Below are 23,089 nucleotides of genomic sequence, written 5' to 3'. Positions count from 1 at the left end.
CTAAATAGTATCGAAACAAATATGTACTACCCAGCGCCAGCCTTAGGGGGGGTCCTGCAAATAGCCATCTCGCTAATGCCACCTGAGTTGCGTTCCCACACTGGCGCCAGACCCTGCCATTGCCAATATGTGAAACCCTTTGCACATTATTGAAGACCCCACATAGACACAGTCCTCTCCACACACGACTGAACTGTTAGGTTCCACAAATCCAGTTGCTCACTCAGGCTGTGGACGGAGGCCCAACGAGCAGCCCAGAATGCAAATAAGTACCCGAGAATGGAAACTTGACAGCAAGGGAGACCTAAACAGATACACAAAATTGAGGTATAAGCCATCAATCAACACAGTACGGCCATACTATCCATGAACTGACAACCCTGCTGGATGGTTGTCAGTGGGATTTTTAAATTGCCAGCGGATACCCATTGTTTGCTGAGGCTGAGGACCTGCTAGGCGCCCTGGAAACCGTCAGAAAGGGCTGGACTGCAGTATAGCCAGGAGCCATAACTTTGAGCTACAAGCAAAGTTTTCAAGCTAAGTTATAATTAACCTCCTGCTTTAGGTGTGCCCCCAAAGGGTCCTTAAAGCAGAGGTAAATCTCGCCTCAAACCGAGGGATCAGGGACCCCGACATCTGCCATGGGAGCATAGGTGTTCTGAATTTGAGAGGTTGATGGAGCAGCCTGAGCTGGGGCAAAGCCCTGTTCTGCGGCCCTAAGTGCATGCTTGATTGCAGACACTAATTGGGAGAGCAAACTTCCCTTCTGCACAGAACCCATAGCCATGAGGGCAATTCCCGCATGAGAGGTATAGGGGGAGACACAAATGGCTCACTCCTGGAGCCTGCTCCAGTCCTAGAGATGGCAAATGGCCGTGGCGTAACAGGTTAGCGAATACAGAGAACCAAATCAAAATACATGCAATAGAAAATTGCCGGTATGTAAATGCTACTTTAAAACCTGGCATTGCTAGATGTCCCAGTAGAAGATCGCTCCCGCAAATGTTATCCATAAATTATGGTGTGACCCTAACAGGACGTTCAGGCAGCTGTTTAGATTTTTTATTTTTTTTTAACTGAAATATACTGGAAAACAAATTGCCTTTATAGTGTAGGTTCAATAACTATAGAGGATACTTAGATATAATGTGAGGAAGTTTTACTTTACTGAAAGGGTGGTAGATATGTGCACGAAAATCAGTCTTTTTGTTTTTATTTATTATTTTTATGTTTTCATGTTTATTATTTTATGTTTTGGATGGCCACCTTTTCTTGGGCCTAAAATTGACTTTGCAAATATTTACTGGAAACAGGTTAGTGATGATCTTATTTTTAAAAGTTGATTATAAGAGGCAGGGGCTCCCAATTCCCAACACGCATTTGTGTACCACAAGCAACTTCAATTCACATCAACTGAACTTTCCTGCAGTGAATCGTATGCAGGTTGATATTGATTTGTTGTTTTTTGGAGTACATTAGGATTGCGATCTGCAGTAAAGATAAGGGCTCTGCTCAAGGTAAGAGGGAGGGGAGGGAGAAAGAGAGGACTGATAAGCTGCACTGGTTAAGAGAATGTGTGTGCGTATGTATGAGTGTAAGGTTGAAGAGTGAGTGTATGCATGTGTATGGTGTTAGATCAATTATTGTGTTAGTGCATGGTGTTAGCATGGATGTGTGGGGTGGGTGTTAGCATGAGTGTGTGAGTGTCTGTGTGTATATATTAGTGTATGGTATTAGTATGGATGTATGTGTTAGTGGATATTGTCAGCATTTGTGTGTTAGTGTAGGGTGTTAGCATTTAGTGTTGTAGTGCATGGGGTTAGTCTAGGGTTAGTGGAGCTAGGGAGAGTAAGGAGTGATTGCGTTTATGCATGTGTATGTTGTGCAGGTGTTTTAGTTAGAGCAGGGAGCGCTGAAGAAATACAGCACCCAGGCATCTCTAACCTTAGGCTCAACCCTCTTTACACGTTTGGTCATCAATATTAATGTATTTGTTCCTTTGAAAATTGTCATGTACATTCAATTGTAAAATTCTATTATGCGATATAAAAAGAAGTTACAACCTGATGCATATATATATTGCCACTTTCTTTTCTAAGATAATCCTTTTTTCTTAACAGTAATAGGCTCTCTGGGTTGAAGCAAACATATTTCTAAAATACGTTGATGGAATAACAGATTATTTTAAAAGAAGGACACCTTTATATAAACGTTTATAAATATTGTATAAAGTGAATAAAATACAGGAGCATGAAGAGTCATTTAGATGGCGGGTGCCTTAACCTGTTTAAGGTATAACAGTAATTGTTTGCATATTCCAATTCACCTCCCCATTAGATATTGGGTATTTTCATGGAACATTGGGAGGGGAGACTGAGATACATCTAGCATGTATGACACAGGTATCAAGATAAATATTCCACTTTAGGTAAACACAGATATTTAACATTTTAGATTTATACTGAAAATAAACGAATGCACATATATTGTGAAAAAATCAATTTATATGCTAATTGGCTGGCTACAAAGTAGGCTTTATTTTAGTATATGAGAAAGAGACTTGATATTACAGGATAAAAGCTTGCCTAGATTTGGGATTAGTCATATGATTGATCTTCTAAAAATTGTTTATCCATTTTTCTTAAGAAATCGCTACATTTTGGAAAAATGAGATTATAAATATCTTCATTCATAATAAATAAATATATTGAGGATTATATTAACTCTATATATATATCTCTTTCTAGATTAACTCTATGTATATCTTTAACTGACTGAAAAATGTGACCAATAAAGCAGCTTCTCAATGGCTGATCCTATCACAGGAAATAGGAAGCTAACTCCACCATCACTAATCATACACTGACAATGGAGTATGAGTCTGCCCCGCTAAGGTCCACTGGAGCCCCAAACCTAAAAATTCTGGGGCTACACTCCCTGAAGTGACATCTTCTTTCACTCCCCAGCCAGAAGGTCTGCGAGAGGGTCTGATCTTGTTGGTCGCTCTCCAAAGAGATGAACCACTGTCTACAAGCGGAGGCAGGAGCCGGAAAGGGGAAGCCGGACAAAAAACAAATCTTTTGGATATCCAACCTCCCTGTGGCTGAATAAACTATTCCAATAACAACAAAAAAAATAATCATCACAAATACACTATGAAAAAACCAATGTAAACATGAGGGCATCTATCTATCTATCTATATCATGGTCCAATGTTGAAAATGTAGTCTTAGGAAAACAATAACCAATGGAATGGACACACTGGGTGGACCATTCCATTTGCTGCTATGTTGATAAGGGCACTTTTTAATATAATAATTTTCTCCCCCTACAGCCACCTAAGATATTACATTACAGGTGATCAATATGTCATGATGTCATACATTGATACATTGTATCTTGTAATTTTTTAACACAGCTTTTGTAGTTACACTCTAGTTCTGGCTTTATAATAGGTTACATATTGTGGAGGTACCACACCAATGCTCCTAATAGATACAGTATAACTATATATATATATATATATATATATATATATATATATATATATAAATATTAGGTAAAGTTTGCTTATCAGGGTGAAAGATAGAAAAGTCAGCATTGAATGTGTTATTAGCTTTATCTCTACACAGAACACAGTAACCAACATATCTCTGTATTTGCTAATGACAGAAATAGCATTCTGGAATGAGTTGAGCTGAAGAGCAAAAATGCAATTTGCTAAGAAGATATCTGAAGATAATGTATGAAGTAACATGTCATTTAGCATACAAATTGAAAAAAATGTGAGATTACTCTCATTAATGGTTCATTAACTGCATAAACAGTGCTAACTTGTCCAATTTTCCATTACTTTAAGAGGCCATTATGTCAGACCTTTTCAAGATTAAATTGATGTGATTGCCACATCGCTAATCTTAGGACACAACAGACTACGAAACAGTTTGGAACAACGTTTATACATTAGAAAATAAATAAATAAATAAATATATATATATATATATATATATATATATGCTCTACCAGAATATTTAATGGTCTTCAAGCCTTAAAGTGATACCAAGTAGTCCTAGAAACATAAGTAGTTGACTCCTATTGATGAAAAAGCGCAAAATAATTTAAAAACATTTTTTGGAAAAAAACTCAACATAAATTGTAAATGTCTGTTTGTCGCAACCCTTTTCTGGTTTTGTCAGTTGTTGCTGATGTTTGCCTTGTCAGATGTCCTGGGAGAGGGGTCTGGGTAGGTGTTGTGAAAAACATGGTGCCCTCACCTAGCTGCTCCATGATTCACTATGTTTATAGTGATGAGCGTGTTCAGCATCAGGTGACCAATTGCTTCCTGATGTGTGGTATTCGGGAGCAGCTAGAGTCGATGGTGGTGGAGGAGTTTCTTCTGTAGGATGAGTAAGATATCTAATGGAAGCAAGCCAAAGGGAATAATGCAATGGTGGGCTCAACCTAGATAGTCAGTAAGGTGCTACTCTTACAGCATTGAGGTCTATGGTCTTTGCAAGGGAGAAAAATGTGATCTCTGTTCATGCATATTTATAAAGAAATGTGTTATGTATCTAACCACATAGCAAGACAGATTGGATAGACTGAAGATACATGATTGAAATTTTAAATAGTTCAATAGATCCAAGAAAGCGTTAACAGCTATAAGGTATTCAAATACATACGATTATATGATGTATTTATCTGTGGGTCCTTATCAGTCCGGAACTCGGGCCGCAATTGGCCCACGGGCCGGACTTTGGACATGCCTGGCATAAATATACAGTTGATCTAATCTCCCACATGAATAACTAAGAAAAATATCTGTGTACACACAAAACATAGAACCAAATTTTTTTGACTATAACGAGAGGTTTCTAACAGGGAGAAAATTATTAGGTCGGAAGTTTTTGCATATAATTCTAGTGAAGGACCCTCTTTAAAATGGTAGAAGCACTGGTTTGCTTCAATAACAGATATTGTTTTGTACACGATTTTAGGTGTTCCAGACACCCTTTACCATTTCTCTTGTGGAAGGCGTAAAAGATTATTAAAAATAACTTAGGTTCGATTTAGTTTAATACAATTTGAAACCACTCTGATTTGCGTCTCCTAATTCAGTCCATTAAGTGGATACTGCAGTTTCAAAATCTGCAATTCATTCTAAGTGCTTTCATTTTACCTCGAGCCAAGAGCCTGAAAATCATATTTGTTGGGATATTACTGGTTCTTGTTTCATCTGTTTTTCACATTTGTAAAATCACTAAAATATAAAAAATAATTTCAATGGATTAAACGTATACCAGAGACTGTTTCTAGGCAAGCAGTGGGACCTCATTCAATGTGAATATCCGAAGTAATCCACAAATCTTCTTATAGTTACATAGGATGAGCGCTTGGACTTGTATAATTGCGATATTGTTCGTAGATTAAGGTGATCAGCATGCATCTGGACTGTTCAAAAGACCTGGCTGTATATTGTACAACTCTATGCTTCTGCTTCTATACAAGGTTAATACAATTATCTTAAATTGGTCTATTGTACAAACTACCTTTCCCTTTATTAATATTTAATAGCTCTTTATTGCACTGAAATTATTACAGTAGGAGACTGATTAATTTCATCATTTAATCGGCAGGGTTTATACTCGCTTTTCAATTTGATGGAAGGGATTTAATCCAGCTTTGAGACTGAACATCTCCCACTCCTACTTTAATTTGATAAACGCCGCTGAGCTTGAAATGTTCCTGGTAATGTATAAACAGTTTTACGTTCGCAGTCACCGGGTACGTGTTTTCTATTGTCAAACTTCAATTTTGATACTCATCAGAAACTATACTGAATGCAGTAATTAATTTACTTATGCTCTTAAAGCATGCAGCAGAATGTTCCCAGCACGCATTCAGATTTTATCCCTAGACCATTGCTGGTCTCCTCCACCACCGCCAGTGTGCTCCCCACCACAACCTTCCCACTTTAGCCAATGAAAAATTCACCTATAACCTTCTCCATTCTCCATTCTTTTTTGTTTCTCTTTGTTTGACATTTAATTCCCCATGGCTCCAGTACTATTTGGAAAAAATTAACTTTTGTTTGAAGAACATCAATCAAAATTCCACTGGAGGCATCTGTCATGGATGGAGACAACCTGAAAAATGCATTAACTGTGCAGACCCTGTGGAATATAGTGAGGCATAACGGGAGCATGAGGTTTGTTTGAAAAAATATGTTTTTTTGAGCTGCGGTCATGAAGCCATTACCAACTTTTGTGATTCAGTGTTTCTTCTAAAGTGTATGATTCTGAAAACTTTAGTCCTTTAAAGTATTTCTCCATTCTCTTAAATAAAGAGAATGTGTCAGATCTATCAAATAAAAAGCACAGAAATGTTTAGGGAACATTTTCAGTTGTGAAACCTATCAGTGTCAAATGATAATCAAGCATTCTCATGAAAAATTATGAATGAGATGAGTAAACTGGAAAGTGTCGAGAGGTGATAGACTCAATTATTAAAACGGGAGGAACCTTGAGCTAAATGCATTACATACAGCAGGACTCAACAGGGAATTCAAATGGTCCATGTTGCTAAAGTATATTATAACAGTCTAGGCAGGTGTTTTAATCAGAGGTAGAGCCTACCCCCTTAAATAATAATGGCGTAGGAAACGCTAAAACCTGTTGGGATTATTGGAGTGCCATGACCATGTTTGTTTGTGGATGTTTTTCATGCAATTTTAAATGGATACAACAAATCATTCGAGTTTTATCCTTCTTGTCAAGACCTGTTGTATATACTTTTTTGGAGGTTACATATTATTTTAGAAAGGGATTTCCAGTAACCTTCGGATAATATCTGCATGTAAATATGCTCCGTTTGTGTAGGGAACCCTAGAGGAGTTCCTCAAAAAATACAGGTGGAGACCGGAACGCAGGAAGCAGGCTGAGGAACAGGAGCCGGGTCTGGTATACGAGGGGTTAATCTTGAGCAAGCCGGGTCTGGTACACAAAGGGTCAATCTCATACAAGCCGGGTCTGGTACACAAAGGGTCAATCTCATACAAAGCCGGGTCTGGTACACGAGAGGTTAAATCAGGAACGAAAGGAGAGAAACTCACAAACTGCACAGCACAATAACTGAGCACTGAATGAGTCTCAGTGCTCAGTTTTTGAATTGCTCGCTCGTGAACGCCACGCCTACGTGCGTGACGTCACTCAGGAACGCATAAAGTTTTGTTGTGACGTGCGCGCGTCTAGTAGCTGGCGTGCCGCAAATGGAGGAGGAGGAGGCGCCGCAAACGGCGCGGGACCTGCCAGACCGGACATCCCGGTAGGTGCTGAACCCTGGGACCCTTACAGTTTGTGAGCCTTGAGTTTAACACCTGTGTTTTTCTACCTGCTTGCTCTTTATAAAGTTGTTTCTCCCATTGTTTCAACTGACAGGTTCCTCGCAGAAAGAATAATTACTGAAGAAAGAAGATTTTGACATTATTATTTATAAATATCAATCCAGCTATTGCATAAAAAGCTAATTTGTGCTAGGATTATTAACGTGCAAAAATATGTTGCTAACTTAAGCAAAATTAAAGAAAAGTAAAATGCTACATGTAGCAATTATATGGAATGACGGTAGTAGAATACTCTTATAAACAAAGCACTAAGTAATTTACTGAGAAAATATTGAATGCAGAGGAGGCGCTGCAGTATAAGCATTTTAGGAAACTGCTATGGCCATTTTTGGTCTACAGGTCTAGAGAGGGGTATAGAAATTGTTTTATTACAGTGTAACTTCCTATGCCACTTGGCACAAGATGAGGAAAGACATGGGATGGGCTCTATACCTCCTGTGGGTTTATTTTATTATAACTCTTTATTATCATCCCAATAGTTACAGGGTTATATATGAGGGGGTATAGGTGGGCTTTATTTATTACCCAAGTTATTTCTTATTACCTCCACCATTACGGCACCCTCTTGGTTCAAGGGGAGTTTAAATAAAACGTGCAAGTTGTCATTCATCTCACTTTCGCTCGCCTGCATTCAGCAACTTCCATATTTTCATTTCATGTTTCTACTGAGGATCCACAACTTGCTTTTTTCATTTTTCCTTATACCTTTCAGTTCTTCTTTTGACGTTGTCATTTGTTCTTAAGTTCATTATGCATGTATAAGTATTACCATTCTGATATGCATGATAACCTGTACTCTGCTCTAGATCTACTATGAGATAAACAATTAAACAATTGCATTTACAGTATATGAGATATTGGTTTTGTGTGCATTTTGAGAGACCCATTTTTTTCCTTTGTCTCTTAATTACACCTCCATAAGGAAACTTGGTCAGCTGTACTCATAGGCAGTCAACTGACAACTTACTTGTTGGCAAGCATGTGTCCACCTCAGGATACATCTGCCTTGGCGCATATGGGACAGCAATGGCCAATGTCAAGGAGAAGTGGTCGAAGAAAGAGAATGCAAGAAGCAGTGGATGAAGAAAGAAGAACAAGAAGATGCAAGGGAAGAAGCAGAGCTCCATGGCAAGGACACAGGGACAAGGAAGTCGTCGTCGGAGAAGGTAGGGAGACGTTCAGAAATGAGTGTGAGTGACAACAAATTTCATCTCCGGCTGTAAAGTGCCCTCCGATTTCCCTGGTGAAGTAGGCAGTGACTTATGAAACAATTTTTTTGCTTAGAGAGGATTCTGTAGCAGCATTATATTCTCACACTATGTTATTTCTGGTTTTTGAGGTTCCCTGGAGTTGAGTTTAAGACAGACTGGCAGATTACATTCAACCAGGCCCGGACTGGCCATCGGGCACACCGGGCATTTCCCCGGTGGGCCGGGCCGCGGCAGGGCCGGATTGACTTAGGGGCTGATGGAGCTGCAGCTCCAGGCTCCTATCTTAAAATAGGCCCAGTCAGGACCGGACTGACTGGGTCTATGCGGCCTCATTAACGCAGGGCATAAGGGGCACCTGCCCCTTAAGCCCGCCGCAACTGCGACCGGGTCCGCCACTCTAAGAGGCCGGGAAGCCCCCACCAGGGCTGGCCTTACGGGTGTGCGGCCGCACAGGGCTTAACTTTATTTAACATGGAGGATGTTAAATAAAGTAAAAAAAAAACCCCGATGTTTTAAATAAAAATGGGCTTCTCTTGCTTAAATGCCCGGGCCTATTTTTTGTCCCAGTCCGGGCCTGCATTCAACACACCAGCTTTGCTATACCTATAAGTAGCCCATTGGGGCACAGGTCTATTTTGTGTATATATATATATATATATATATATATATTGTGACAAACCCTGTAGCATGAGGGCCATAAATGTCAGACTTACCGGTGTTAAGCACAGTCTCTAGGGCAATAAGGTTAAGGAACACCGACTTGTAGCAAACAGTGATTTATTTATAAATGTGTTTATTTATAATATAATATATATTATAGCACTGGCAACATTCTCTTTCTCCCTCCTCAGGCAGGGGCATCACGGATCAGTCAATACCTGCATAATCTTATTCAGTAGCGCCACCTACAGTATGTTAAAGTGAAACTTCATAGGACTCATTTGATTTGTTGTTTTGCTGACTCTTGGTAATTATTGGTTATTGATTACCATAACACAATGTAATTACTCATAAACTGTATTTGTTATCTCTAATCTGCTTCGGTCAAGAGCAGCAATTCTTTTACAGATGCTGTCCCACCGGCTCTGCTGAATGAACCATTGGAAGCACCATTCCTAGTACCGTTGAATGCCAAAAGCTTTCCCAGAAAGAATTCTTTAAACACACAACATTTTGCCTCATTTATAGTAGTATTATTACTATATATTATATTATATATTAATTATATTATTAAAGTAGTAATTTTTTGTAAGAAAAAAATAATTGTCACTTGACACAAGACATGAGCAAAGCATAAAATCACTGATAAGGTTTATTTGCTTTGCGAAGTAGAAATATGTTTACACTCTTTACAACAGCCTTCAGATCCACATTTATAGTATTGTCTCGCTGAGACATTTATACGTAATAAATACAGCTTTGCTAATTGACATCGTATGAATGCTGTAAATCCATAGATCAATTTATTTAAATGGCATTAAGTTGAAGAAATGCAAGGCTTGACTTCTGCACGGATCCAGGAGATTAACAGTGTGGCATTTGACAAAGAGCAGAGACAGTAAATTACCATGTACTCCAGATCTATTGTGATAGGTCACATATTCATAGTAGGGTGATTGAAAATTAGCCTTTTTATTTGTTGTATGTAAGTGACATTGTTTTAGCCTCTAATGGATTCGATATTAAAGGCCTGTCATTATGGCAAAACTATATTTGGGCCAATCATATATTTATTAGGATGTATGTGCATTAAATCTTTGTAGGTTTCTGAGCCATATTTAATTATACAGGGACTTTTAATTTTACTTTACTGATTTATACAAGGAAGTTTTCTTCAGCTCTGTACGCCGGTGACTTTATGAGATGGGTTTCCATTGCTGAGCAGTTGCACACAACCCGAAGATCAATGCACAAAGTGTCAGCTGGAGTGGTGAAAAGGCACCCTGCCACTGGACTCTGGAGCATTGGAAATTTGTTCTCTGGAGTGTTGAAACATGCTTCACTAACTGATAGACTTATCTGGGTTCCGTTGATGCCAGGAGAAGTACCTACCAGAATGCATTAAGTTTGGTGGAGGAGGGATAATCATACCTGGGAAATCCTGAGCTCTGGCTACCTGGAGCCTTCCCTTGCGGGACGTGGCCAGGCCGTTCACACTGATGTTGGGTGCGGTCCAGCTGATGTCAGGTGCGTTCCCGCTGATGTCAGGTGCGTTCCCACTGATGTCAGTGGGCGTTCCCGATGGTCGTGAAGGGGGGCATGTCAAGACCCCGCTCCCGCAACATGGAGGATTTGGGTGTTCACCCGGAGAACCGGAGAAGGAGTGCTTCGCCCAGAGTGAAACCTGGAGAACTACAGATATGGGGATAATGGTATGGGTCTGTTTTTCAGTGTTTGGGCTAGGCCCCTTACTTCCAGTGAATGTTAATGCTACAGCATAGAAAGACATTGTGCACAATTGTATGCTTCCAGCCTTTTGTACCAGTTTGGGGAAGACCCTTTCATGTTCCAGCATGGCTGTGTCCTTGTGCATAAAGCAAGGTACACAAGGACATGATTTGACAAGTTTGGTGTGGAGGAACTAAAGTGGCCTGCGCAGAGCCCTGACCTCAATCCCATCGAACACCTTTGGGATGAGTTGAAAAGCTGGTCGTGAACCAGGGCTTCTCATTCAAGAGCAATGCCTGACCTCACTTGCATGGAACATGAGAACAGTAAAACTTAACTTTGTGCCTTACTACGTATTCCCACTTATTTCCACCAATACATGGACCTCAACCCACTGACAAGTGCCACAAAGACCTAAATATATGTTTAGGGTTGTTGGTTCCCTTTTGAAGAGGAAGTTTGCCTATTGCATAAGCTGTCTACTTACATATCATTGCCTGTAATGATGGGAGTCTCCTACTGGGAAAGATGGAGTCCAGTAGCAGGAGGTCAGCCGGCACACGTGAAAGGAGGGCCCTGAGGGACCTGAGGGAGCGCAGGGCATGACATTGCCCTTATGGATGTGATATAACAACAAAAAAAAATCCTCTGCAATAGAACAAGTAAAACTTGAAGATATTCCTAAGTAGAGACTTATCATAGGGCAATCTTTTCAGCATTGTCCATTCTTGACTGAGCTAAGTTCTTTCTTACTAATATTCATACAGTGTACTTTGCCATCCTTTGCAACATTTCTAAATTCCTTTTTTCCTGACTTGTTCGCCATCCCCTAATAGAAGCACAATAATCTAAATGTGGCAGTAGACTAGGAATAAAAACATTTTATCTTTGGGAAGGAATACTGAGACTGACATTTAGATATCCTTATAGTGCAGTGATAGCTAGAGTCTTTTAAGTAGCACAGAATAAGCTAATTAAAAAAGAAGTTAATACAAGTCATAAGTTGTTTTAAGGTTTTTTTTTTTAAGTTAAATGTGCATTAATTCCTTTTTTTAGAAACCTTCGTTACTTTTGTAGTCAATTACAATTCACATTGTTCAAATTCTTTAAAAAACACGTTATGCTTAATTGGAAATACATGACATCTCTAAACGCTTTTGTATCATCACGTTCTGTCTAAAACGACTTTAATATTTTTTTCCAATAATATTCATTTTAAATATAGTGCCATACATGCTCCAAGCAGCAATAGAGCAGAAAAAGATATTTAAAAATATCAAATGTTATTCTTCATTGCTAATACATTCCCCATTGCAATGTTTTTGAGCTATATAGAGCTAATTGTGTGTATGCTAAATGGTGGTATCTAAACCACATAAATATGTTAATTTTATTTTTAGTGATAGCAAGTTTTCTGCCTTTTTTAATGTTCTTTACTGCACAAAATTAAAATAAACAACCAAAATCCCAGCAAATACAAATGTAAGACCTCATGACAGTAAATGTGACCTTGGACATGGTTATTTCTGCTCGCCAAAACACTACAGGCCAGGTTTTCAAACAGTTTTCCGGACAAGCAAATCTACGATTGCAGGATCCAAATTCCTGTTGCTAAACGCGTATGCTGTTTTATTATACACATTTTTGGCATGATAAAATGCTTTTTCCCCCATGTGGAAAAAAACTCTTTATGGGTCACACCGCAACAAATGCTATTACTGTGTTGCCCAAAAAACTCAGGAACAATGTTAGTGTGAAGTCATTCTCTGAATTTACTTATTATTTATTTCTGTAAGGAACATTTGCAGATTATTAATTACAATTAGTAAAGGAATACTAATGAATATATACAGGGGCGTAACTAGACGCCTCAGGGCCCGGGTGCGTGAATCTGTTAAGGGCCCCCCCCACCCCCTCACCCCCCAAAAAAACATGATTTTTACCCAACAATTTTTTTTCAACAAATTCAATTTACATATTGAATCATATCTGTAAAAAAATCAAAGAAAAAGGGGCGCATGTACAAAGGGCATAATCCAGGGGTGTCCAAGTTTTTTCTGCAGTGGGCCACTTCATCAGAATTGTATACGTGCGCGGGCCGCACTCATTTTTCACTGTGACAAAAAATATGGCCTTTAATAAAATATGCAGATTAAAATAAAGTAAAATGACACAAAACCTTTACTCTTCCTCTCACTGATTTCTGGGCCTAGAAAGTTTTGCGACTACAAATTCAGGATTCCCTAGATTTATTCTAGGGATGAACTAAAATGAAAATTCTGGACCAAAACATTCAGGGTTCACTTAGCCAAAACCGAAAATGACCCCCACCTTTAAAAATAATAATAAAAACTCAAATTTTTAATAAAAGTAGGTAACACACAATTGGACAAAATTAGCAATATGACTTGGCATGATAGGAGTGTGATTGCTAACAGCAATCACACTCCTATCATACCCAGGCAACCAGTAAATGCTGGTACCTAGGCATGATGGGACTGTGCTCGCTGTGATTGCTGTTAGCAATCACACTCCTATCATGCCAAGTCAGCCAATACACGCTGGTACAGGGTGGCTGTAAGTGATGTGCAGACCCCATACTGCTGGCAGCCTCAATACACAAGGGGGGCAGATAGCCAGGTTTCAGCATGTACTGGCTGACTTGGCATGATAGGAGTGTGATTGCCTAGGTTCCAGCACTTACACATCCATCCAGTAAATGCTGGAACCTAGGCATTATGGGACTGTGATTACTGTTAGTAATCACACTCCTATCATGCCAAGTCAGCCAGTACATGCTGGTACATGGTGGCTGTAAGTGCAGACCCCATACTGCTGGCAGCATCACTACACAAGGGGGGCAGCTGGCCAGGTCTCGCGGGCCACACCTCGAGGTCTCGCGGGCCACACCTCGAGGTCTCGCGGGCCGCATGTTGGACGCCCCTGCCCGATTTCGGGCGGCCCCTTGGCTTGGGCCCCCCTGCCGCCGGGGCCGGTCGCAGTCGCGACCCCTGCCACCCCGGTAGTTCCACCACTGAATATATAACATCACAGCAGAAATCAACATGTATTCACTCAATATGCTTTATTCTCTTCTAAATTTGAGCATGCACTGTAATAATAGTACTAGATGAAAGCCCAGGTACTCTGAGGTGTAATTTAATTGAATTAATTGTAGTCCAAAATAATCTTTTGTATGTTTTTCTTTTCAACAAATTTGGATTTATATATTGTATTATTTATATAATTTTCTAATTAGTGTTTCTTCTACTTCACTGATTAAGTCAACTAGTGTTTTTTTTTGTACATATTGCGCTGATTATGCTATCTTAGTTGTCAATAATGATATACAATTATGGAATTTTAAACTTTTGCCTTTGAATAAGATTGTATTTTATTTTTTGGCACATCAAAGGTTAAATGAAGTCTCTCCTATATGAAGTTTTTAATGGGTATATTTCTAGCTAAATATTTAACAAGTCAATTAATTATAGGAGTAACTTAAATAGTGAGTCTATTTATATGCACTGTTATTGCACTTTGTTGGACATTATCAGTAAACGATAAGTTTAGCGCAAAACGTGTTAAGTAATTAGTCCGTTTGGATTCTCTGGCACTTTATTCAATATACATATTTGGTATTACTTCCATTCGGAGTGCGGGACCTGTGTTTTTCTTTGTATAAATAGCAGAACAGCACTCCAATATTTCTGGTGCTTGAACTGGGCTCCACCAGCACCCCAAAATATCACAAATAATGTCGCAACACGGGCAACGTTTCGACCTTACGGTCTTTATCAAACATAAAACTAATGCAAACAAAAATATTTCAGGACAATTTGAACTACTTAAAAAAGAACAAATTAATAAACAATACTTAAAACTGTCTTGTCCTGAAAATAATTTGATGTAGACCCCATATTTCATAGTACTATCGTTGCTTACATGGTATATATTTGTGAGGTCCTGGCCCCAATATTTGTTGTTCAGTGTCCTACACTCCATGTCCTATCGCCTTAATATTCCTCAGCCTCATCATAACCCCCAACATGATCATATTCCTGCCAAAGATATTGGCTGAGCAAAGATTATTATACGCATACTGAGACATACCATGCTTTTCCATAGTGATGCAGGCTAGAACAGACTGACCACCAATAGCCAAACCAATGAAAATTCAAACCTGATGACCACCCTTAGCCAAAATAATGCAAACACAATGACCACTTTCAGCCACACTGACATGAACACAAACATAAAAACTACCCTCTGCTAAACTGATATCTATATACCACTAATTTCACCCTTTAACAAATTATCATGAAATGATTTTCATAGAACCCTATTAACAGCAAAAAATAATTGTTTTGGAAGCCTAGGGGCACAAAAAGAATGGTCTCTCTATGCATTTGAAATAACTGAAGTACAGTGATGAAATCATTGTTACATAGTAAGGTTGGAAATCTATATACAGCTGAGTGAGTTGTACCTAAACAATAACTGCAATGCTCCACATGAAGGCAAAAAACAAAACCATTTAAAACACATGCCAACTTTTCCAGGAAAAAAAACAAAAGCAGAATAACAGATGGATCAACATTTTGTAGACTACAATATAATAACTAAACAATTATTTTTTGCAAAAAGGAAATCAAGCTTATTATTAAAAGCCTCTAAAGTTCCAATAATCACCACCTGGAGTGTATCGCCCATTCCCCACCCACTTCTCCTTCTTATCACCACCCATGTAAAGTAGATGTAGCCCCAAAATTAGCCTGCCACGCCTTCACAGATGGCTAGCCATGCCCCTCACAAAGCCACTACCCCAGAATATGTAGATAGCTGGGTAGCCTAATCTGGGACATATAATAAAAGTGTCATTATAAATTTTCTAGAGTAAATACAGTAACCTGATTCTGTATTGCAAAAAAACACATTTTTCTCTTATTGAATTTGTAGCTGTTTTGTACTCGTCACATCAAGAAAGAAAGAGAACTTTAGGCAACTGTGAACACACCATTTTGTTGCTCCTCTAGATTCCTTTATATATATATTTAAATATGGACTCCATGAAGTAGGTCCTAGGTCAGGGTGGCTAGTGACCACCATAAATACACCACTGATGTTTGTGTATCTAAACACGCATATATATATATATATAGCATTTCTAAATAAGTTTGACACTTAAGGGGAGGCCAGCTCTATATGAATGCCTATGGTATTGGAATAGGATGTCCAACAAGTTCATATAGATATGATGTCTATATGATATGATGTTCACATACTTTTGGTCATATAGTATAGCAGTGAACATAGTTGGGACCTTCCCAGTATACGCTGCCCTGCTGTCCCTCATCAAGTGTAGTGACTTTGTGAATGGGAGAGGCTAGTCATACACAGTGACCACCATAAATACACAACTGATGTTTATGTATCTAAACCTACATGCATACAACATTTCTAAATCAGGTTGATGCTTGAAGATCCCAGTAGTTCTGGAGCCACTCTGTCCTCCTCATGGTCTAGAGACAGAAATTGGGAGCTCGAAGACCTTGGTGGCAAAATGTGATATTTGATGTTCCTTGATGGAACAGTGGAACGCACTCTTCTTCTAGAACAAAACACTGATTGCAGACTCTGGTCTACTTACAATAGGTACTAAAATGGGAAATCAAATAAGACCATCTGCTCATACGTGCCCCTTCTGGTGGCCTTTCTACAATTAAAATAAATGCATTATACAATTTCCCTAGTTGCAACCCTTATTACTAAGAGACATCCTGTCTACCCTGAGTTTGTCTGCCATGCCTTTTGATATTATGTCTTAAATTGCAAAGTAATTACATAACATTTCATGATAATACACCATACAAAAGTGTATGTACCTTTTGTAAATCTTTACTTATTTTTTTCAGATGTTAGAGGCATTGGTAAGCCTTGGGCACCGGTCTGTCTCTTTAATTTTATTGACCTTCTCTACATGACTCTGGCATTTGGCTATGTAATACATTGATGTGACAGATACTGACAGATGAATGTTCTTTATCCTTGCTGTGACCTCCCTTTAGGTTTTCTAAAACAGAATTTTGCAAATTGTCAAAACCTTCTTCATGATTTCCAGAGGGTTATTATGTCATGACAGAAGGACATCCTTTAGTTAAAGCTAATTTAAGTCAGAAATTAGCCAGATGGCATGTAGTCACATTTCCCTCCCAGGGTTGACAGTCATGTTTCCAAAATACTTGTCTACTCTCCCTTTTGTGTTAAATGAAAGTAGTAAATATTTGTACTGTGCATGCATTTTAAGGAGATTCATTCTACAAAAAAATAAGGGAGAGAAACATTTATTCAATTATTTAATACATATTGGTTAATAGCTTTTTTTCATAGGGAATCAGATTTTTGGGTTGAAGAAGAATTTACTTTTTGGGTTCAATTTAGGTGTTGACCAAGATGGCTGCATGTTAATGTTGCTCTGCACTAAAAATTGTTGTTTAAAGATTATAGATTGAGATACAATAATATACTTCTTTGTATGATTCTTTGACAATTATACACAGAGACACGTGGGCACGAAAGGTAATCCTAGAGAGTATAGGTAGGCTTCCCTATTCCAAACATGCCAATTTTCCCAGGGATGTCATTAAAAATATACAGGTTTACAGTTTTTCTGGCATCTTCTAGCAGCATAGGGAGGTGGGACCAATTGCTTCCACCTTAAAAGCCAATAAAACAGTGTACCCATGTGGTCTCTCAGTCCAGTAGATATACTGGAGAGAGGGATTGAGGGAGTGTTAATATTTACATGTTCGTGTTGGAGATGAGTCTAGGGTTAGTGGAGCAGGGGAGAGGGAGAAGAGTAGTGGCAGAAAGAGAGAAAGTGTGTACATACGTATGTATTTGTAGGTGTATTGTGTTAGAGTGATTGTGTGTAAGGTATTGGGGCAAGTTTGTAACAAATTTGTGTGTTAGTTACCGGGGGAATGTCATAAAAAAATTCTGCACCCAGATGCCACCAACTCATAAAATGATATCACTATAATGTATTTTTATTAGACAAACTTGTAATTGTCTAGTTAATGTTACTAAATGTATAATTATCATATCCGTGACAAGCAAAATGTTAACCTCACAGCCAAATATGCACACACAGAGATTGCAAAATTAAAGAGCTTTAACTTTTTTGAAGAGAAAATTGTAATATCATCAAGAAGTGCCGTGTCAGAGAGAACTAATTGCCCTGCCATCTCAAAGCTACTTTACCATCGTTCTTATGACATATATTTGTTAAGGTCAGCTACATAGTTATTATTATTTCTGTGGAATGTTCCCTTTAATAAAATGCCTTACATAGCTACCAGGAGAGGAAATAACCAAATCCCCTTTATTTTAAACATTTAAAAAATTCAGTTTCTTGTAAATCTCTGTCTTAAGAAAAGCAATAAAGTGAAAAGCTAGCTATATACCCTCAAGGTGTATAAAATAAATCTCAAGGCCTTTGGTAAAGTCACAGTCTGGCTTATTCACTACACAGTAAGTGAACATGACAAATACGACCGCTTAAAGGATTGTGTAACATAAAAATGCCAAATTCTGGAGGGTATCCCTGGTGACATTAACAGACGAATCTCTGTGAATTTGACAATGTCACAGTCCATTTTCAAATGATAACGTACTGAAATCGACTGTATTATAAAAACGTCAGACTGCATTTCTTCTCCGCACTTGGCTTCTAGGAAGCCTTGTTGGTTCAGTGTATACTGGTGTTGAAAAGAAATACTTAAAGGTACAGTCTCACTGAAAAATGCATATTAGTGTACTCAACAGAACATCTCCTCCGTGGTCCAATACTCGCTACTGGCAGAAAAGTGGCCTCACACTGAAATCAATGGGAGCACTTTCCCTATGTGACGTTCACCCCATATTGTTTACCGAGCCAACGCTGGCACTGACCGGTGATATCACGTCAGGAGAAAGACCACCCGGGGAGTGGGTTTATGTATTCGTAAGTACAAGTTAACCTTTGTCATACATTGTGATAGACTAACCTGTCATACAAGGCCCCAAGGTAGCCAGAGATGGCTCCAGACTGGTTGCCAAACAAAGATTGCACGGGCAGGAACTCCATTGTGTAAACTAATCCCATTAACAGGATTGCTGCCAGGGGGCCACAAGGTAGTTGTGTCTACTTATTGGGTACACATAGCAGGGTTCCAAGGTGTGCATGCTGGCTGGTGCTGGAAGTTATTCCGGGGACAACAGGAGGATACTGGGTGATCTTTGGGAGTTACTACAGCTCTCTTGGTGAACCTGTTACATTGGTGGCAGCGACGGGATCCTCCTTGCAAACATCCAAGTGGAGTACCAGCGGGTATACCAGCAGCAAGCTAAAGATGGTTCCAGCACTACAGGACGTGTTGGTGCGCAGCAGAGTCATGGGCTACCTGAATGCCTGGATGGAGGCTCTCAGAGTGAACCAGGGTGTCCGGGGAATAGTCCTCCCATCCTCCAAGGAATGGTACGTGCTACAGCTAGATTGGTGAATGCCGCACCTGGGAGAGCAGCCTCAAGAGGACTTGGTGGCTGAGTTGGAGAAGTTGCTTCCACTTGAAATGAGTGTGGATTGTGGACACCGGGCCCTGTATTGGCAGGCCGCACAGTGGTATTCAGAGCTGAAGGATGACTACCTGCCAGAGGGCGATGATTTTGGCGGCCTGGGATTGATAATGGAAAGCCTACAGGGGGACCGAGAATTTGGGAGCCCATGGAAGTATCGGTGCGAGGAGATCCGGGAATTCAGGGAAGGGATTCTCGCAGATGTGCCCTGATACCTGCCAGACCTATGGGCTGTTTTGGATTATTTGGTTTACCAAGAATGGATCCTGGAGCAGGCCTACAGAGAACTATTTGACCATACTCAGCAGTGTGCCCCAGAGGAGGTGGATCCTGTGGGTATTAAGCCCCCAGCAGAAGCACAAACAGCCGGGCAGACCGCAGCAGGCCTCTGCCTGCTCCCGTCCCTCACCCCAGACACTTTGCCCTATTGCCTGCAATATGGCCAAGAAACTGACCAAGACCCCCCTGCATGTCCCAGCCAGATCCCCCAGCTGAAATGCTTGCATCAAGGCAAAGCGCTGCTGGCCCTTGCCCACCCCTTCCCCTTGTTCCGAAGCCGGACTGCAGCAACCAAGGAGGGTCCGGTCAGGCAGCCCCAGAGTTGGTGGTGCCCCTGGATTTTACAAATGTAGCTGAAGCGATGCCCTCGGGACACAGTGCCGCTGGCCTCTGCCCACTCCCCTCTGTGACCCCAGCTCCATTGCCTTTACCCCCGCAATGTTGCCCAGAGGCCGTGATTTCTATGGATCCTGTAACCCCAGCAGAAGTGTTGGCAATGGGAGAGAGGCAGATCGACATCTCTCCCCAGCAGATGGAGTATACAGGAGGGGATGCATGTGACTTCCCTCCCCTCACAGTGGATCATACAAACATTTGTACCATGCAGGTGGATTGGACTACGGTCGCCACCTGCAGTCCCCAGAGGTGCCGAGCAGTCAGCCCAGAACCGCATATGGAAGGGACACCGGCCTCTCTGTTTTCTCCCCTGCAGCTGAGAGGACTCCAGGGAGAAGTGACATTTGGCCCTTCTTCCCAGGAGCAGTTACGTTATTTGGGAGAAGCAGAGTGCGGCTGGGTGAGTACTGCTCTTTTGTTAAATTGTTTTGGGAAGTACCAATTTGTGGCTGGCAGTGGTGGTCCAGATATACAGACTGACTTCGGAGTCAAACCGTGTGGGGTCTTATCAGATGTCAGTCTCCCCCAGAAAAAGGAGTGTGTGAGGTAACTGTCCATCACTGGGGCCCCTGGAGAGGACTGAAAGCAAGTCTGCTACTGACAGATTATGGACCCTGTCTCCCTGCCCTGGCGAGTGGGCCTGTTGTCTTCCAGTTCAGTCTTCTTTTTAAAAGGGGAAATATGTGATAGAATAACCTGTCATACAAGGCCCCAAGGTAGTCAGAGATGGCTCCAGCCTGGCTGCCAAACAAAGATTGCACAGGCAGGAACTCCATTGTGTAAACTAATCCCATGAACAGGATTGCTGCCAGGGGGAGATTCAGTAGCTAAAGGGGATTTATCAATGTTAATTTATGTTAATGACGTTCTTTGGCTATATGAGTCTATGTTTTACAACAATAAATTGTTCATTCCTGCTGTGCTCAGTTCAGGGTAGTTTTGTCTACTTATTGGGTACACATAGCAGGGTTCCAAGGTGTGCATGCTGGCTGGTGCTGGAAGTTATTCCGGGGACAACAGGAGGATACTGGGTGATCTCTGGGAGTTACTACAGCTCTCTTGGTGAACCCGTTAAATACATAATGCATTAATGGTTGCACAAGATCGCATTCCAATTCTTGGAAACAATAACTGACACAACCCAAACAAGCAGGGAACCCAACATAGGTTTGAGTTAGACCAACATCCTGTCAGAGCACTTGATCTCTCAAAGGGATACACTGTAATCAGAGTTGATCCCAATCTAAATCTTGACACCTGATCAAGGACATACATGACATAAATAATGACTCTGATGACATAAATGCATATCGGTGCTGATGTTGTGGTAGTGGATGCTTGTCCTTTAAAGAATTGCAATGAGAACCACCCTGTATGTTTAAAAGTGTTGACACTAGAGACCTTGATCATCAGGTTTAAAGAAGATATATATCGGGCCCATCTGTCCAAAAATACTTTGGCCTACCTGTGCAGTGATCTGAAAAATGAACTTAAATCTCGGAAGAGCCATTTCTAACTCTGATGGCTGGTGATGCATCTACTGTGCCAGGGCAGCCCTTTTAGCAGATGGCACAATGAGCAGAGACCTTGCTCTCGCAGTAAGACCCGAGGAGTCCAAAATCAAAAAGTGCCCCAACAGCTTAAAGTTGTAAGCGCTGGCCCAGGTTTTGACTGGCAAACTCATCGTCATCCCAAAATGACTGAACTAAGTCTACGCCTTCATGTTAACATTTTGAGCAATTAGATTGGCTCTTGTATCCAATATTTAATCTGAGTTTAGGTCACATGTATATGCTGTATTCTCTGCAGTAGCGTACCTAGCGGGGGGCGGGGGCGGTCCGCACCGGGTGCCGCTCATCAGGGGGGTGCCAATTTGCCGGCACCCCTCCAGAGACGGACAGTAATGTCCGCCGCTGGAGGAGCAGGCTCGCAAGGGAGCGGTATCGGAGGTCTTTAACAGGCCTCCGATACCGCTCCCTTGCGATCCGCGCGGCAACAGCTGCTGTGCGCCGCGGTTTGTTGTCAGATCCCGGCACACAACACTGAAGCCGCGCCCACCGCTGTCCGTGACCTCTGAACCGGAAGAAGACAGAAGAACTGAAGAAGAGGAGGAAAAGGAGCTGTAAGGAGAAAAGAGGAAAGGTAGGAAAGCATTCAGTGAGAGTGACAGTGACAGTGAGAGCGGATTGGTATATGTCTGGATTGGTATATGTGTGGATTGGTATATGTGTGGATTATTATATGTGTGGATTAGTACATGTGTGTGGATTGGTGTATATGTGTGGATTGGTATATGTGTGGATTGGTATATGTGTGGATTGGTATATGTGTGAGAGTGATGGGTGTTATGCTGTACCATTTCCAATGTATTTTTCATTATATAATTATGCTCTAAAGTACATCATAACTCCCATCACTCTATACTGTTCCATACAGTGGCAGAGCTGGGAGACAGAGGCCTTGCACCCGCACCGCAGGACTCCTGAAGGGTAAGTGAACTTCAAAGAGGGAGAGGGTAGATAGTTAGTAGGGGGTAGATAGGGAGAAGGGAGTGAGATGGGGGATAGGGGGTAGATAGGGAGAAGGGAGGGAGAAGGGGTAGATAGGGAGAAGGGAGGGAGAAGGGGTAGATAGGGCAATCATACTCCTATCATGCCAAGTCTGCGAGTACATCCTGGAATCTGTGTATGCCTGGGCATGATAGGAATGTGATTGCTGTTAACAATTATATATATATATATATATATATATATATATATATATATATGTTAATATTGTTATTTCATTTCATTTCATT

This window comes from Spea bombifrons, chromosome 5, assembly GCF_027358695.1.
Source record: "Spea bombifrons isolate aSpeBom1 chromosome 5, aSpeBom1.2.pri, whole genome shotgun sequence".
Taxonomy (NCBI): Eukaryota; Metazoa; Chordata; class Amphibia; order Anura; family Pelobatidae; genus Spea; species Spea bombifrons.
This window is presented reverse-complemented; position numbering follows the sequence as displayed.